Raw genomic sequence first — 6,000 nt, forward strand, 5'->3', positions numbered from 1 at the left:
TGGATTGAAGCCTTTAGTCACTGGGGCAACCTGTTTCTCCCTGAAAGGTAAAACCAGTCTACAGTCCTGGATATTGAACAGCTTGGTTTCTGGACAACACCCAGCACTGAGTCATTTGACCTTCTGATGATCTTTTGTAGATTTACTCTCCTCTGCTGTGGTACTTATGGATTGGTTAAGAACCAGATAGTCTGAGTAGTTTGTATCCAGAGTTTATTGTTCCAGAATATACTGTAACTTGTTACCACTGTGCTAAATAACACTAATAAAAAAAGCTGAACCTATGCCCTTGACATTCAAGATAGAAAAGCAGACATACTGAGAAACATTCATTTCCACAACTAGTCCAATAATAAAAGCCAAATAAATGCAGTAGAATACATGTTAAGTGCTCATAACAGGTTATGAGCTTTACCAATGAAACTTGAATGAGTTTTACATAATATTCTTTTCTCATTGATCCATGCTAGACATTTTTCAGACTTATGGTAGATTCCATGAAGCTTTTTGAGTTCATAAAAACACCCTAAGAATAAATCTTAGTGCGTGTGTTTTCCCCCGCCTCCCATATACACCCACACTATAAGATTGTTTGGGGGGTATGTGCTGAAAAATATGAATTGGGTTTTACATAAGAATGGGAGTACAAACTGGTGCTTCTGGTTAGATTATTTATAATCCATGGCTGAAATTATTAAGGTGAATCTGGCTCAGGATGTGAAGTATTGCAGTGCAATTCATTTTCATGTAGCAATTTGTGCTTTACTGGTGTTAGCATTGTATTTTTACTCCGATTGCTATTTTTAATGTTTTTGTTGGAGAAACAAATAACAAATATCTAAGAATTAAGTAGCCATTTAGTATGATCTTTTACAGAATATCTGAAAGCCCAAAACCTATGCCAGGTGGATTCACTAGACTGCAGTTTGTTAGCTCAGATTTACAGCAAGAGTTAGCTGGTCAGAAGCAAATTATAACTGTAAGAAAGCTTGTTGAAAGGCTCTAGCAAAACCTTTGATATATTAGATGCTTTGTTTTTTTTCCATAAAAGGGAAGTACTGAGTATTTTCTAGAGACAGTATCTCAGCCTGATTTAAAATTTAAATGCTATAAACTATCTACATGGGGCTGGGGATGTGGCTCAGGCGGTATCGCGCTCGCCTGGCGTGCATGCGGCCTGGGTTCGATCCTCAGCACCACATACAAAGTGTCTGCCGATAACTAAAAAAATTAATATTAAAAAAAAACTATCTACAATGTGGGTGGTTTGGTGACTTTTTTATATTATTCATAATATTTTTATGAGTAAAATTATGTAATTAGGAAGTTAAGTGCTGCAGAAATCTAACTTATTTTATGCCCTACAGAATTTTTTTTTTCTGTCTTTCTTAAAAAGGATCTTGCTGTTTTGTCCAGGCTGGTCTTGAACTTCTGGGTTCAAGTTATCTTCCTGCCTCAGACTCCTAGAAGTAGATGGTACTACTGCATCTGGCTTACAGAAAATTTTTTAAGTGAATTTTTTCTAGTTCCTAAATTTTTATTTAAAAATTTATGGATCACTAAAGGATGTGCATTTGTAAACAGTTTGACTCAACTTTACTCAGTTTAAAGCTGTTAATTTACTGATAGATCTGAATCAGTGTGCCAAAGACTTGATATTCTTCTAAATTATTTTTTTCTTTTTTTATTGGCACATTATAATTATACATGACGGTGGGATTTGTTATAATATATTCATACATGCACACAATAAAACCTAAATTGTTCTTACTTTTTTTCAAACGTGTTTATAGGGGGCTTTTCAATGTGTTTAACACTGATAATTCTGTAGGATTTGGAAAAGTGCCATCTTAAGGAATTTTTTTTTTTCATAATACCTTTATTTTATTTATTTTTATGTGGTGCTGAGGATTGAACCCAGTGCCTCGCATGTACTAGGTAAGCACTCCACCACTAAGCCATAACCCCAGCCCAAGGAATTTTTTAATGTATATAAAAAGTAATAAATGTATTCCAGAAAAGTTGGCTTAAATTAAAAAAAAAGATCCTCTGTGTGTATCATTCCTTTATGTAGGAGACATTTCCTATGATTAAAATAAAAATGTTCTTTCCCCAGTAGTGTTGTCTGGGTGGGGGCAGACAGCAGTAGGCCTGGTTCTCTCATAAGGGTGATCCTCTGCTTCACCACCACCAGGGGCCACTCTTACTGTAATGAAGGTCATAGTTACCAAAATCTTAGCCCACTGGAGGAGCCAGATATTCACTGTAGATACAGATACCAAGAAGTTCCTGGATTTTATCAGTGCTGATGATGTATATTTTTATTTTACAGAACTACTACAAGTCAATGTGCCATTCAAATTGCTCTTCAGAAGGAAATCTCTGTTATCTGGGAGTCCAGCAAGTCTTTTAATAGAATTGCTTTGCCCTCTAGCCATTTTGAAAATTATAACTTTCATATTGCTCAACACAAATGAGAGCCTACTATGTGCCAGACACTGGGAATATAGGAAACCAGAGTATAACCATGTCATGTTCCATCTTTGAAGAATACATTTAGTTGAATGTAGAGTTCATTTTGACCATTTAAACATGAAGAAATTTGATTAAAACAAAGTTTAAAAATTATCCACATTTAATTGTGAACGTTCCATATGTTGCATAGCACTAAATTAGTGTCATTTTCAGATTTAACCCATGACTTTGTAGAGTGTCATATTATTCATTAAAAACATGATTTTGGAAGAGTTTTAACTGTGTTACTATTTCATAAACATTGAACACTGTTGTCCTGGAAGTAAATAGTGAAAATCATCTGTTTGCCAAGAAAAGACATCTTTCCTTATAATCCTGTTGAAACTTCCACCATTCCTTAATTCCAGGTAGTTATTTACTTCACTGCCCAAAATAACTGACTGTACAACATGCCATAAATTGCATTAAACAACCTCACACCTTCTCCTTCACAAGTTTTTCATCAACAAGTTTTTTAGGTTTGTTGTGTTGTTGACACCACTTTATAATCCATGCATTGTTACTTTGTAGTAACTAGTAAACATGAACTCTGTTCACTTACAAACTATTCTTGGAAGTATAAAGATTTTTCTCTTTTGGATTTTAAAATAGTAATAGCTGTAATGAGTCCTGATGTTTTAAACTTCTGTTTGATTTTTAGAAATGCTAAAGGCATTTAAGTTTTCCAAAGGAAATTGCTCCCCATGTCAGGTCTACCCAAATAGGATTATTATTTATGGGTTATCATAGGTAGCTGGGCCAGCACGAGCTAAATATTTTGTACATATTTCATTTAATCCCAATGATCCTGACAATGTTTTTCATGCCAGAACTATTGAAGTATTAGAAGGTAGGACTGAGGCCTAGTATCTCAGGCTAGTCTCAAGTTAAATTTCAAGAGCCATAAACTGCATTAACATTTACTATTATGCCCATTCAACAGATGGAGGAGCAGGGGGAAGATGTAAGGAAGTTAGGTAACTTACTCAAAGTCTAATATGGCTCCAGGGGGCCTATTACTCCCCAAGACAGCATATAAAATCTGCTCTAAAATTTCAGTCTCCCTCTGAGAAAGTATATACACAAAACTGGTGCACTGTTTTCTGTTTTTTGTTTTTTTAACTGGAGCTTTATAGTTACACATAGTAGTTGGATTCATTCCAACAAATTCCTACATTCATGGAATTTGATTTCAGTTCATGACCGCCCCCCTTTACCTTTCGCCCTCCTTCCCCACCCCCTGGTACCTGTTTTTTAACTCCATCTTGCTTACTACTTGATGGCCATCTCTGTGAGTCTTTTTAAGGTCTTTCTCCATAATTGTCTACATTGGCTCAACCCTCCCAGCCACTTCAACCCTGCTGTATCTTTCAGTGCTTTGAGCTTCCTTTGTCAGATATATATGAAATACACCTTCTTGGACAGCTCAGGGCCCCTTGCTCTCAAGCACTCAGAACTTTGTGCTAGCCCATCAGAAACTGTTCCCATGTCCAACAGATGGTACAAAACCACACAACAAAATAGTCCCATTGCTGACCTCCACATCCAACTATGCCCTCCTGGGCTAGAGAAGTCTACTAATTTCTGGGAAGCCAGGGAGTATCCCCTGAAATACACATACATACCTCAGATTCACTAGATGATTGTTGGCATTAGTTCCCTTAGACACCTTGGAGGGATTGTACTCTTATGCCGGTTGTCCGTGGTGACCGTCTAACCTCCCTGGGGCCCTACTTCCTGAATCAATGTTCTCAGCTTATTGGTTGGGCTTTCCTTCCCCTCTGACTGTCCCCTGAGAGCACTGCCCTGGAGAAGAAGCTGCTCCTTCTCCTGATGCTCCCCAGGGTGCAGTCTTCTTGTTCCTTCCTGCTGCTCACCTACCCTGACTCCTCCACCTTTGTGTAAAAGCCCCACTTCTGTGGGGTTCCTGCTTCGTGGCTCTGCCTCTGTCATACACCACACTCCTGTTTGTTTCATCTCACCGGAATATTTCAGCACCTGATTTATTAACTGCTGTACCCTAAGCTCTTCCATCTTGACAACTTCAGTGTCTACATGAGCTAGGCATCCAACATCCAAACACCTATTCCCTTCCCTTCTTCACAGTCTGTTTCATGCCGCACTCATTCCTGCCTAAGAACCCTAACACATGTAGCCCCTGTACCTGTAATTCTCCCCTCCTTTCTCAGGGGGCGTTGTATAGCCTCAGGTGTGTGGTCACCTCCCCCAGAAAAGCCTACACAAAACCACCTTACCTAGTGGGTCCCTCCTCTATATCACTGCACCTTCACAACATCTTTCACAATGTGGAACGATGTATTTGCTTGTTTGTCCTCTGTCACCTTTGCCACAAGGTCAGGAGCCATATCATTTCGTTACTCCTCCAGTCAAGTTCCTAGAATCATATGATCATGCTTAACACTTAGAACCTCCAGATATTTTTTTCCAGAACTGGGTTTTGAACCCAGGGGGTGCTCTACACTAAGCTACATTTCCAGCCTTTTTTATTTTTAAATATGGTCTTGCTAAGTTCCTCAGGCTGTTGTCAAACTTGTGATTCTGCCCCTCAGCCTCCCCAGTGGATGGGATTATAGGCGTGTGCCACCATGCCCAGCTTCCCAAAATATTTATAAATGCATAAATAAATTAGTGAATGGGTAAACATTAGTACTGTACTTTGGAAAGAGGGCTCCCATTGTCTCCCTGTTCTGCCTAGGTAAAGGTTGATAGGAAATTTTTCCTTTCTTCAGCTGGGTTGGGGCTAAGGAACCAGCAGTTTTAATAGACCACCCAGATGATTTTGATGCTTTGATAAGGTTTGGAAAAAACTGAAGTAGGGAAAAGCTTTCAGCCACACACTAAATGCTGACCTAGGCTAGAGAAACCGCTGCAGCCAGGAAGGTGATTCATTCTGGGGTTTTGTGGGATTCCCCAGCACTGATGTAAATGGAAGCTTTAGCAAGGTCCCACTTAACGCTGGTAATAAACAGCATCAAGAGAAATGAGACTCCTGAAATACTGTAGAAACTGGAAAGCATAGACTAATTTAGTCCATTATTAGTTTTCTGTTTTGCTTTGTAATAAGAATTTAGAAGAGGAGCATTTCAATGCATTGATGGCCTTGAATACTTTAAACAGGTAATATTACTGAGAATCCTCAATGGCAGCACATTTCATCCTTCAAAGGTGGATGTGCTTCTTAGAAATACTCAAAAGCCACTTAAACTCAAGTTTAATGTGGGTGGCAAACCAGGGGAATGTTGTTCTGGGAATCTGAACCTCAATCCCCCTCTTCTTCCAGGACCTCCTGGCAGGATGACTTCTCAAGATGATTTCTAAAGCGAAACAGGACATTTTGTTCTTTCTCTTTGGCCCTCAGAGGAGGACTTCAGTTCTACTCAGGGAAGAAGAAATGGTGACCCAGAAAACATAGTATTTTATCCAACACGGTGATTCTCAGAAGCTGTGCCTTTTGTCTCTGCATTT

The sequence above is a fragment of the Spermophilus citellus genome (genome assembly GCF_964194105.1).
Source record: "Spermophilus citellus genome assembly, chromosome: 7".
Classification (NCBI taxonomy): Eukaryota; Metazoa; Chordata; class Mammalia; order Rodentia; family Sciuridae; genus Spermophilus; species Spermophilus citellus.